The sequence below is a fragment of the Falco rusticolus genome, chromosome 7 (genome assembly GCF_015220075.1).
Source record: "Falco rusticolus isolate bFalRus1 chromosome 7, bFalRus1.pri, whole genome shotgun sequence".
Taxonomy (NCBI): domain Eukaryota; kingdom Metazoa; phylum Chordata; class Aves; order Falconiformes; family Falconidae; genus Falco; species Falco rusticolus.
In genome coordinates this window covers 64,142,845-64,156,512 of record NC_051193.1, presented here as the reverse complement: position 1 = coordinate 64,156,512, position 13,668 = coordinate 64,142,845, and positions in this window count along the sequence as shown.

Sequence of the window (13,668 nt, the reverse complement as noted above, 5' to 3'; positions counted from 1 at the left end):
AGTTTTCAATCACCTCTGCTCCATTTTCCATTTTTAATTCAGAACATTTGAACCTTGAGGATAATTTTCCCATCTTCAAACAGATTTTAAATATAGCTGGCTCTCAGTAAGGTAGAACTGGAAGAGACACTGGGTCACTAAATTCAGCCACAAGCTCACAGCATCATTTATATAACCCCCTTCATAAACTAACCAGGCTCAATCTTGAAACCAGTTGGGGTTTTGCTCTCCCTGTTACAACTAGAAAGCTGCTCAAGGACCCTACTGCTATGAAAGGAAGAAATATTCTGTCTCCAGCCTAAATTTGCTCATTTCCATTTCCTCTGGCAATGAAAGACAGCACCCAAGCAGCAAAGTGCTGGGTAGAATACAAGTCTCAGAACAGAATTCAAACAAATCAGATTGAATCACAAAGAGTAACACCAAGGAATGAAAGCAGAACTGTTTGCAAAGCAATTAATCTCAGGCTTGGAAGTGCTGAATCCCCCAGCCATTTCAGACCCCAAAGGCTCCTCAGCCCTATGGAGTCCCCACATCTCTTTGATTCCCCAAGTACATATTGGAGTCATGACCCCGCTTCGTCTCTGTACCAACAGCTCTTCTGAAAACTGCTTCCCAGGAAAGCATTTGCATGAAGATTAAGCCCCCACCCAGTTCCCCAAGTCCTACCTAGCCTAGCTGCTGCCGAACTGCAGCTGAGCTTCAGCCCAGGAAAGCTGCAAGAAAGGAGAATACCAGTGTCTGCAGAGAGTACAAGGCACATATTGTCCCAATTCAGCCTATAAAACAACAAAAAGAGCTTGCACAGGGCTGAAAGCTTAAGGAGAGATACTACAAAGCCCTGGGAAACAGAAACTGCAGGTGCTGAACCTTTCTTCTGCCCACCGCACATAGACACCACTGAAGTCAGCACAAAGTTGTTTATTTCAGGCTTTTGGTCAAGTTCCATTTGCAAAAAGCCAAAATGGTGATGCTAGACACAAAGGCATGTCATATCCCAGCAGAAACGTGGCTCCCCAGCTTACATGGGTAGATACAGCCGGGCCACAGATACTTGCACTGAACCACAGATTCCTGTCATCCAACTGTGGGTGAGGATAATGGGATGGGGGAACAGAAGAGATGGGGGAAACCATCTGCTCCTCTCGCTTGATTGCGCTGTAAAACTGTAGGCTCTGTTTGGGATAAAACAGCACTTATTTCCAAGGCAACGAATTGCAGTATCATAAACAACAGAGGACCAGGAGATGCCTGCAGGTTGGAAGCTCAGAGAAAGAAAGTTCTTCACGGAGGCACAGGCGGACCGAGCAAAGACGAGGCAGGACTCTGAACTCTTGTCCAGAGCACCGGTTTTGCCAGTATCACCATTCAAGACCTCTCCCCTGCTCCTCTCAAGTACAAGGCACCCTTGTGGGAGGGCCCCAGCTAGTGACCCTGTAGTCCAGCTGGTGGTGTTACAGCCACAGAGGGGCTAAACTGCCTTCCAGCTTGGTGGGGGCATTTATCTGCAACCTGGCTGAAGGAACAGCCACAAAAACCACAGATGCAAAGGGTCTTTCTGGTGCCCAGTACCTAGAACTACAAGTGGTTGTGGCCAGGTCATAGCAGAGAAGTTGTTGGGACAAAACCCATGTACTCTGCTGCACCTCCCTGTGACAAGTGCTCAGACCAAAGCAGGGAATGGTAAAGCTGGCTCTGACAGCCTGACATGAAGGAGACAGAGCTGGACAACTGTAGGCTGAGCCGAGAGAGGCAGAAGGTAAGCATAAGCAGAATACATTATATTGCATGACCTGCTGTAGGATTGTCCTCCCTCCAGTGTGGTGACCCTTCTGGAGCATAGCTCCTGGGCTCATATAGAAAACAAAATGCAGCTGGACCTGGGAGAGACCAAGGTGGATAAAAGATGGAGGAATAAAGCTGCAGCAGAAAAAAGAAGCCTTCTTTAGGGGAGGAATGAGGCTGAGCAGGAGGAACAGGAGTGATAGGCACAAGTGACACTGATTTGGCTAAGCCACGAAGTGCTAAAGAGATAACGCCCTGCAGAAAAGCACCACCAGTTCAGGAGAAAAAGATAAAAAGGAGGAGAGCTGGGCTATTTACTGTGGATGGAGTATATTCTTGGTGGGGCAGGTGGACCAGCTAAGCACGTAAGTTCAATTAATGGGGCTAAATGCGGGGTGCAATGAAGAGAGAGGAAGTTATTGGGTGAAGAGAGGGAAGCCAAACCAAGAGGACGAGGTAAGAGTGGAACTCCAATAACAGAAGGCAGAAGCTGTAATCCCAGGAGATATGAGCTCCAGGGATTTTGACAGCTTAAGTGTCTGTTTAAAATACAGACTTGGGATCCGAAAGACCTGAGTACATCAGTCTCTGTATGTCCACCTGCAGAATGGGGATGCCTTAAATTCTGCATCATTTGCATCATTCCCAGGGAGCTTGAGGACTGGCGTGCCTCTCTCCCAGACCACCACTGCTGCAGTTCCTGAGATGCTCACCCCATGTCCTCCCAGCACTTCTGGGACTCTCAACCCTAACGTACAGCAGAGGCACTCCCACAGTGGGGCCAGGTGAGTTCTGCTCCTACACGGTGGAGAGCAGACCCCAGAGCTGAGGAAAGCCACTGGGCAGAGGGCAGGAAGAGAAGCAACAGCAGGGTAGGGAGCTGCTCTGGAAGGATGCTGAAGACCTGTATGTGAGAAGAGGGTTGTGTGTACGAATGGACGTGGGAAGTGTCAAGAGTGAAATGGAGAAGGGTAAGGGAAAAAGGTGCCAGAGCCGACCTGCTGGGACTGCAAAAGCAAACAGAAGAAACCCAAGAAACTGGAGGATGACAGAGAAAAGTGCAGGGCTTATGACTACCCACAGAGAAGGGAAGACAGCTGGCCAGGGAGAAGGTGCAGTTGCTCACAGGCGACTTTACCGAAGGCTCCTCTGAAAAAGTCATTAGTAGCAGAGTCTCAAGAGTGAGAACAGTTAATGAGTTACAGGAGAGATCCCAAGGCAGAATCACGATGGAGCAAGCAAAAGATCCTGTTGTGTGAGTTTCCAGTGGGGCAAACTACAACTTCTTGATGAGTTTGACAGTGGGACAAGGGGCAGAGAAGCAGAACATCATCCCTCGGGACGCTTCAGCGATCTGCATGCTCTGGAGTTAACAGGCTGCCAGTACGGCCCGCATGAGCCAGCACAGTTGTACAAGCTGGACTGGACTTTCCAGGAACCGAGGAAAACCACAAACCACCTTTGTGACATGGATGAAGCATGTGTGGAGTGGACAAATGTCTTGGCTCATTCCATTTGATAGCCATCAATAGCTTCCCCCAAAGGCTGGGGCAGAAACATCCCATGTGAGACTGGATTCTCCACTGCCACCAACACACACGAATTGCAAAACCAGTTTTAGCACGAAGGACTCAGCGGCCCCTTAAGGGTTTTTCCCTGAGAAATGCAGTACCTCCATTTTAGAGTGGGAAACGTTTCTGCCTTTCCTTTCCCTGCTCAGTTCTTCCATACAAATGTCTTGCCCCATGTACTCTATGACTCCTATTAACACTGAGAAAAAGGAAGTCTTCCTCTTGTGCACAGCCAGCCCTGTGTCACTGTTTGTCACTGCTGGTTGGATTTGGGTTCAGCCCTGAGGAAATCCAGCCTGGGATGTGGCTAGATGCTGCACGGTCAGATAAAACGGTACACAGAGCCAATACACAGCTTGCCCTCAGTTGTGTGAGGGGTTAAGTCCACCAAGAAAATGTTTCTGCTGTTTAAACCAAAATTACTCTTTTTCTTCCCTTTTTTTTTTTTTTTTTTGTTTGTTTTGGTTTTTGTTGAGGAGTTCATGAAAAGGGGGAAAAAAAAGCTACTATTTGTTTTGCCCCTGCTGGAGCCATGAAGGGAGCTCTGCAGAGTGGACAGTACAGTCACTGTGGCATCGCAGCAGCGAGGGAGCTGAACCGGGAGCTGTGAGGTGAAGGTCCCTGTTTAACAGCTTTCCGTTTGTTTACCGAAAAAATATTGTTCCATCATAAAAATTCCCAAAATAGTTCATGTCTTGACAGACTGACTGGCAGTTGCCCAGCTCTGCAGGATCCTGCTAAATGAAAGGAAATAAAAAGAGCTAATCTGGTACCCACGGCCCAGCGCTTGCAGCTTGGGAATCTGCACAGTCTCAGGGCTCAGCGGCCCCGGTAGGTGCAGGGTAGGGTACAGAGTCCCCTGGTCAAGGGGCTGGGTTTACTGATGGCAACAGCTTTTCCACGGGTGCTGGGCAGGCTGATGAGGAAGGCAGCGCTCGCGTTGCAATGAACGATCAGCTTCTGCTTTTATTTTTATACCAAGTTTTTTTCCCCTCCACCCAGCTCTGTAAAGCTTTACCTTGACAAGTCAGGCTGCCCCACACTAATGGCTGCATCCCTCTGAGGTTTTCAATTCCTAAGATCTGCCAATGGCTCCGTTGGGGAAGTTTTTCATACAGGCATCATTCTGGACCAGCACGACTCCCAGCCAGCTAATGTACTGCTTGTTGCTGAGAAGACCTTAGGACGACAACCTCCATTGCTGCAGATCGTGGTGATCCTACTACACATAAATGGAAAGTGTCAAACAGCACATGGCGGCCAAGTCAAAGAGAGTCACCCTCTCTAGGAAGAGCAAAAGGCCACTGTGAAGTCCTGCAGCCTGTCACAGTGACCAAAGGACCATGTGCAGTGTGACTCAGTGCAGAGAAGCAGCAAACGCAGATTAGGTCATGCAGAATTAACAGCCTCTGTGGAAAGAACCTATCCTCGCCAAATTGCAGCTGTCTCCCCAGCTGCAGAGTTAACTTCTCCATGGCCCTCATGGTGCCCAGGGCAGGTCTGCTTTAGGGAGGGACAGGGGAAATTTGCACTCCAGATCATTCCCAGTATTGGCCTTATGGGAATCTCCATTCATTCCTCAGACATTTTAGTACCCGGCCTCCAGACCAGGCCAGGCTCTAGCAACAGAGCTAGGGGAGCGTGGAGGGATGGCCATTCCCCCAGTGCTTGCCCCCATCAGCGGTCTGCAAAGCCAGGCTGGCTGGTGCTGTAGGAAGGCTCAAGGTGTGCAGGGCCAGGCTGGCTGTGGTGGTTCTTCTTCCTGTGACAAGACCAGTTTGGCCTCCTGCTGTGGGACACAGAGTTCTGAGCAGTGTCACCAGCTCAGCAGCCAGGTGTGGGAGCCGTTTCAGTACAGATGAGCTCAGAGCTACCCATGCGTGCTTGGTTTAGGTACCCCTGTGACAAAAGAGAGGTGGGGCTGGTGGGAATGGGACAGCCGGTCAGCTCTCTGCCAGGTCATCCACAAGCCAGACAGAAGTGACAGGTGACATTGCTAACGGGTTTCACACGACTGAGGTTCCTTTCAAATTGCACACGGTGTGCAGGCTGCCAGTTGGGACGCCCTTCACCTCTTGGTAACATCTGGGAGAAAAGATGACCACCCATTTTCCACTGGAGGCACACTGCCATTGCAGGCTGGCTCTGTCCCGTGATGGGCCACTCTTCTTGATCCATTTCCAGGTACTGAGTTGGCTCTGGGTGAGCCATGTGGGTTCTTATGATGGAGAAAGACCCACACGCATTGGGTATTACTTCTGTCCTTTCAGCTTCAAGGGCACAGGGAGCTGAACCCTTCGCAGCACAGAAGACAGAAAGAGAGCCTTTAGCTGAGGAAGGGCTGTGGAGGAAGAGGAGGTTACCTATCAAGGCAAGTTGGAAGCATCCTCTGAAGCCCCTACAAGCAACACACAGTTTGCAGCCATCCCATATGAGCCTGGGGGAGCAGGTCCACGTCCCAGCTGGATCTCCAAGCAAGCGTGCTGTGCTCCTGCCCAGGCTGGCCACCACATCCAAGCCAGCAGCCACTCTCCAACCTTTCCGCTCTACACTCAGCTTCTGCAAGCTCTACACAAGTTTAACAAGTGCTTGGCAGAGGCACGGTGCGGGGGTCTGGTCTCTGGGTGAAGGCAGCAGGACAAGGGGGAGAGGAAATGTCTCCGAAACGATGCAGCCTATTTGGGGAGAACTGTGGACAATGGTTTTCTTAATCTGGCTGAAGTGTCTGATTCTTAGAGTTTATGATCCCTTTGTGCATGCTTTCCTATAGACTGTGGGAGGACCCCTTGTGCAGCTGTGGGTGTACTCCAACAAACCTGCTCCAGGATAAAAAAGTGACTTCAACCACCAGCCCCTTTTCTTGCCTTTCTTCCCCGCGGTTGCTTGTGTCTCACATTCATTCACACGGTCAGCTGCCTCTTGGTTTGACGTTTTCATGAGGTGCGGCTGGAAACTCCTCTCCTTCAGCCCTCACAGAGCTTGCTGGGGGACAGAGGCTGACCCCGTGGGCAGCATTCAGTCACTCTCAGCCGGGACCCTGTAAGGCAGCTGCCACCTCCCTCCTGTCCCTGCTGCGCTCCCAGGCCCTGAGTCACCCATTTCCTCTTCCACTGGTGGGGCAGGTGATGCACAGGACTGGCACAGTTCTCCCAGTACCCTCTCAGTCATATTTTCCCTCTTATCTTATGACTACTATTTAGGACATAATCATGGGCAGACCAAGGGGGCAAGGGTGCAAGCAAAGGGTGTTTCCCTTACATATTTTAACCCTCCAGGGCTGGCACTACGGCCCATGCCAAACAAAATCAAGGCTTCAGGCCTGTAAAGAAGACAAAATGCTGCCATCTTGCTCCAGGGTTACCAAAGCAAATCAAGGACTCATTATTCACCAAAACCAAAAGCCCCAAACCACTAAAGAGCCCCGGCCTTAACCCCACCTTTGAGTGGTGTATAAATAGGAGATTGTTACTAGTCTCTTTCCAGGAAACTATCTGCAGGGGAACCTTGGGGCTTGGCCCTGTAATTTGGGTGTCTGGGGCTCACTTGAGCCCATAGACCCAGTTGTTCCTCTCATCTACAGCTCTGCCTGCTCTGTCGGCAGGGCTCCCTTTGACCAGGATGTCTACGGTCTTGGCCGCATCTCAGAGGAGATGCTTCTCACATAATCCTGGATGTGACTGTCCATTTCAGACCCCATTCCAGCCCTTGCGTCACATCACAGAACAGCCCCCAACCAAAACACACATTTGCCTTTCAGCATTCTTTGCTGGGAGATCCTTCCACTCCAAACAGGATGGGAGGGAAATAAAGCTGGGGGCGAGGCAGGGCGGCGTGTGTGTCTCCTGGGATCCCATTGCCAGCAAAGAAAGCACAAATTGATCATTGCTGTACCAGATTCCTCCTTCAAATGAAAAACCTCAGAGAAGGGGCCCAGGAATTGAACTTACCCCTGCTCTGAAGTACTGAGTGAACAAAAGCCGAAATGCAGGCTTCAAGGAAGTCAGCAGAACTCTCAGACGCACCCTACCAGCATCAGAAAAAAACCCAAGTCCCACTCTGCTCATCATCTGGCTTGTGCATTTGGTTGCTATCAGAGAACTTTAGCTCTTTATCAAGACTCATTTTATATTATTTGTTATCATTACATGGCAAGTAATCAGATTTGTTATTACTTATTGCTGTTCCCATCTTGCCAGATATGGGACTCCCACCCCCTCCCTGGGGAGACATGGTTCATTTCTAGGAAGTACTTTCCTGATGTTCAGTCTAAATTTTCTCCTTTGTTAACATAATCCCCATCCCCTCACAGATGTTTGGAGACGACTATGCTTTCCCCACTTTAGTCATCTTTTGGCTAAACTGGTTAGCACTATGCTCAATTGATCTCCGCTGTCTGTCAACAGCTCCAATTACCCCAATTCAGATCACAGTATCCGGTGAACTGTTCGAGGAAGGTTCTCACTCCCCTCCTCGGAGAGGAAAATCCCACTGACCCTACCTGCAGCCAAAACACAACACAACCCCACGCCTGACCTGCTCCCCACTGCTGTCCTTTGGGCTGCGCTCCAAAAATCAGTGAAAGTTATTGGAAAGTCAATTCCATCTCTTTTCTTTCTGTTTCCATGATGGTAGGACCATGCTTGCTACCAAGCTGATGCTCACGACCATAAACAAATTATCACAGTCCTTTTTCAGCCAGCCTGAAAGCCAAGTGTCCATGCTGGAATCGGTGAGTCCAGGTCATGAGGTTTTGTGAAAGCCGTACTGAAGGGTTGTTATTTGCTCTGCTGCTTCCTCGAATTGCCCATGACATTGGCTCTTTTGCAAGCATGAGGGCAGGAGATCCAGACTGATCTCATCCATTACAGATGGTGGAAGGAAGACCAGCCCATGCTCCTGAGCGCTAGGGAAGGGGAAAAGCAAGACTGTGCATTGGCAATGAGCAACCTGTTAAAAGAGAAAGTTCCCCCTGTCAGAGCAGCTAATGGGCCCTACTTTCACTTGTTCTCAGTACAACACATCAGCCCTGTCAGTCTGCACGACTTTTTGCGTGAAGCTCTACGAAGAACTTTCTCACACATTCTCCACATTTTCATTTGAGAAAAATCACAAAGATAATTGCCTAGTTCAGGCAGTCACTGCCTGACATCATTCTTCACTCTCCTTGTGCCATGCAGGGTATTGCTCACTTAATACACATTAACCGGCTTCAGCTATGGGCTTCTTATTCCCACCCTCCAAAGATCCTGTGACAGTGGATGGATCACATTAAAAAAGCAGAGCTGAGAGCAAATAAGTAATCTCTGAATCGATTAGCAAACCCCCCCCCCCCCACCTCCAGAAAAGAGATGCTTGCTTAAGCAGGTGGGGATGCGCTGTGCTGGCCACAGTCACAATGAACAGGGAAGGCCTTGCAGCCAAGCAGACCTCCAGTGCAGGTCTTGGAAGGGGCTTCAACAGGGGCTGGTGGTCGTGCAGGGCAGCTGGGGGGTATGGAGAGCCGCAGAGAGCAACCACAAAGGAGAAGTAGCATGGGAGAGCTCCTGAAGAACTTAATCTCTTTTTTGCATGTTCTGTGGCAGCACTGGAAGCACCGTCGCTTGTTTATCTCTTCTGGAAGTAGATTAAGCAGTTCAGTGTCCTCGCAGGGAGTTCGTGCAGAAGAGCCACTGCTCTCACACTCTCTGCCCTCAGCACTCTCCACTACATGTGGTAGAGAGATGGCAGCAGCAAGGAGGGAAAAAAAGAGAAAGAACCATCCCTTTTGATGCCTGGTGGTGAATGAAAGCCATTTGCAAGCAGAGCAACAGGGATGGGAAGAGGGAGCATTAACTCCTCTGCTTTACAGATTTGGAAAGGACTTGTGAACATTTCCTTTCCTGCACTCTGCCATTAACAGTTCTGCAGGGTGATATCATCGGGGCCTTTTCCAAACTCAAGAGCGTCTCAGACATTACAACACCAGGTTTTGGCTGCCTATACATATCACCAGCTACACCCACTCCAGCCCCCTCCCTGCAACACCCCCGGAGGGACCAGTGAACCTCCCATTGCCGGACTCACCAGAGTTCTGCTCAGCATCTCAGCAGTCACAAGCCCCCAAGACTTCATCCCCGGACACTGTACCTACACCAGCTCAACTCCTCTCAAAAGCATCTCAGCTAAAAATAGACTCTAATTGCTCCAAAGACTCTAACACTCCGAGCCCCATCATTTTTAAGGCCGAATGCAAGTGGCTCATGCAATCATAAGCAAGCGGCTCATGATGCCGGGCACCAGGATGCTGACAGGTGGGTATGCAAGTAGAGGGAAGAAGGAGGAGAATGGGTAGCTCTGAAGAGTATCTCCAAACAGGCCACGGTCAATGCAAAGGTCCATCTCCCTAGTGCTGTAGAGCAAGTACTGGGGAAATCAACATCCCCCAGTTGAAAAATGGCTCTTGGCAAAGTCACTTGCAAGCCAGAGGAAGGAGAGCTGCTCTCCCTAGTCTCCAGCAGTTATGTGCTCCCATTCTGCACTCCAGCAAGTTCACCTCTGTTGCACAGACCTTGCTAGCTGCAGCAGGGGAGAGCTGTGACTCTCCTCTGTGTATGGTGGGGGCTCACATCCAAACTAGCTGTGCGCCAGCATAAAGAGGAAATATCTCCACTGACATTAATGAAATTACTCCAGAGTGTCAAGTTAGGCCAAGTGAGAGCAGAATCAGGGTACATCAGTATGCTGGGGATTTGCAGCCACAGAGCAGCCTACCAGCACAACAGACAAAAACAGTGTGTCAGGGAAGGGGTTTTAGTTTCAATTTGTCCAAGAATCACAAAAAGCAGCAGTTATTAAAACAATGCCCAAGCTGGGTTCCTCAAAATAGTGGGAGTTTCGTTTAGTGCTTACTCCAAGTGGTGTGTTAGCAACACGCTCAGGCCACCTTCTGTAAAGAGCAAAAGCGCCAAAGGCAGAAGAAAAATAAACAAACCAAATGCCTGGGCTGTTCCACTGGCCAGCCCAGATGTCAGATTTGCTGTTAATAATGCCGATGATTTGACCTGCTTCCCTGCCTGAAGTCATGTCCAGGAAGGTGTGAGGAGCCCCGGAGATGCAGACAGCATGTGCTTGAAGTGTGAGATGGTCCCCCAGTGGGTTTGCATGACAGCCTGGCAGCTCTCCTCTACAGATGTGCTCTGTCAGTACAAAACCTCCCAGGGCTGTCAGCCTGCTCCCGGCAGCCTCATCCACTCCCCCTTATGCTTAAGGATCACAAAACTGCAAGGATTTCTTCTGTTTACTGTAAGGAGATGTTGCCTGGATTCTTTTTGGATGGAAACTCTCCACTACTTTGCTCTCTAGCAAGCTTGGTCAAGGTTCCCCAGAGCTTTTTCCAGCCCACCGGACAGTTTAGTTGCTCCAAAACAGGACTGGTTTGGTTCAAATCCAGTATTTGATCCAATAGCTCCGCTACATTCCTGCTAGGATATTGCCCTCAGTATCACCACTCTGCCTGTTTAGCAAGCAGCCCACAGATGAGAAAGACAAGCACATGCCAGTGGTTACCGGGTTCACCAAAGCAAACTAACCACAGAGGTCCAGAGCTGGCAGCCTTTAGTCAGGAAGAGATCTGCTCCTAAGGCTCTGCTCTGCCATCGCTCTGGCAGCTTTCTGCTGCTATTGTTTCCTCTCTCTCTTCAAAGATTTATTTTGGTAGACAGGGACACTGCAAGGACTTTTCTTTCCCTGTTCTAAAGCACTCTCTTTTCTCTCTCTCCCACCCTCTGTGTAGACAAGAGAACCCATTTCCCTGCAGTGATTAATCCCTTTTGGACCTTACAACTCAGAAAAAAATTTCGGTTACTGCTGGCTTTGTCCCTTTCTGATTCAACATGCACCTTGCATCATATAATATGGCTCCAAGCACTTCCCTTTGGGAACATGGGTAAAATCCAGCCTGAGTCCTCACAGTAGATACTCAGAGACGGGCATGGTGGCTAGGGGTAAAGGAAGGTACGCAAGGCCAGTGTATACAGCAGTGGCAAAAGCATTACTTCCCTGCTTTAGAAGGGATGTTGATACTGGGGGATGGAGAGGGAAGAGAGGCTCCGGCAGCTGAGAGTTGCATTATTTGCCCCGTAGTAAACTCAGCCTGTTTAGCCTCTCCAACAGAAGCAAGTGGCTTTATCCCGCTGTAATCCCAGGGAGTAAACATGGGACACTCGAAAATCTTTGAAAAAAAAAGTCTTAAATCTCCTGAAGAAAGGAAGAATGGGAACCACAGCCAGATGCCATAACCAGGCAATTTCTGATTAGAAATAAAACACTGTTTTGTAGAGTGTGGCTGATCAACCCGTGGACACGGTAGATTCCCTGTCTCCATTTGATTCTGCACTGAGGCTAGTTAACTTCCCCAAAGCACTGCTGGCAAGCACGCATTATTGGGTGTGCAACAGGGGTAACTACAAGAAATGAAGGGGCCAGTCTTATACAAGAGGTGAGGCTGGATGATTGCCTGTCAAACCTGGGGAGCCTGTGCATTACCAGAGCTCTCGTTTTGCCTGTGGCATTTCTGTAAACCTGCCACTGGTGCTGGTTCAGAGCTGGCACGTGTCCTGGAAGCACACCTTCTCCAAGCTGTTCGTTGTTCCAGGTCTGCTGGAGACTGAATTTGCTCTCCTGCCTCTGGCAAGAAAGTTTCAGCTTTCCTTGTATAACCTTGTAGGAGCAGGGGGCACGGAGACCAGAGGGGGCTGGCTGCACCCTCCAGCCACAGGCCAGAAGCCGTGCGCTCCCGATTCAAATGGAGAGGAGAGTGGCTGGTCAAGGTGACCCCAGAATGACAGAGCACATGGACAACCCAGCAAATTAGCCCACATGAGAAGCGCTGCAGTGTGGCCCAGATGAAGGAGGAACCCCCAGGGTGTGCAGTTAATCACGAGGATCCACTGGCATGAGTTGTACAGCAGGAGATACCTTGCAAAACAGAGCTACAGCCCTTCCAGAGTAATGTGGTAAGGTACTCCATAAGGCAAAAACTATGATTCCTGCTTGGGTATGAGGTTGTTTATGCAAAAACAAAAACAAACAAATACATAAAGCTCTGGGCCTGTGAACTTTCTGCATAGGCAGTACCTAAGGAAAACTTCACCCGCCTTGTAGCACCCCCCTAGGCTTCTTTTTCTCATACACTTGAGGAAAGGGAACAGCATATATAGACCAGGCAGCGAGAACTTCCCAAAGAGAGAAGCCATGACAGCTTGAAAACTTGCCAGGAGCTGGTGGGCTGCACCTAAATCCCCCCAGATTCCCCCAGGATGCAGGCACCTTTTTCAAGCTTCAAACCCAGCTAAAGAGGAGCTTAGGCTGCAAGCAACCAAGTGAGTCTCACACTGAGTGCACAAAGCTACAGAGGTGTATCTAAATCTTCGCTTCGAGCACAGACTGTAGATTTCTTTCCAGAATCAAGAGGCACAAGCCAGTCTGGATAAGGAACTTGTAACAAAAGAAAGCGGTGGGTGAGCCAATTTCCACATTGGTGTCTTTTGGCTTTGTATGCCTCTCCCGCACTGCATTAATCCTGGTTTTCTCTTCATGCCTCTTCCCATCCCCTGCTATGTCTAGTCCTGATGCATGTGTGCACTGGCTGCTGTACCAACGTATGCGCCCCGCACAGAGGGGTCACAGCTGCCAGACCAGGGTCCATACCAGCTGCACTCTCCATGCCTCAGGCATGGCACTGAACTGGGACCCATTCTTCTGTCCACCTGTAGAGCATCACAAAACCTGTAGAAACATAACAATCTTGGAAAACTCTACTCCCCTCTTAAATTTGGTTGAAACTGTCCAACATGTTCAAAAGTTGCCAGAAGGGCCCCATGGTAAATAGCATGATTACATAGGCTTTGTCACCTTAGGACATCGGCCAGAAACAGCTGAGAAGCCCATACACTACATCCACAGCCCTACAGGTATCTTGCTGCGACAGGACAAGGTGAGGAGCTGCCCTACGTGCACGGAGCACAGGCAGCTGCTTCCCATCAGTGTTTTGCTGCTTTTCCAGTTCGCCTGCACATTGGAACTTCGATGAGAAATAAACTGCTTATTAAGCAGCGACCCCAGGTTTGTCTGGTTTTGTTGATGGTGGCTGTCAGTCCTCACTGAGATGATTCACGACTTGACACTATTTTCTGTGCTTCCCTTCTGTCTCCAACCAGAGCGCCCGCTCTCCCTGGCTCCCAGCCAGGGTGCAGGGTGAGTGTCTCTCACTTGTTTATAGCAGGGCTGGGGGATGTTTAAACGAGGGTGGTGATGGGAATCTTGGGAATTTCAC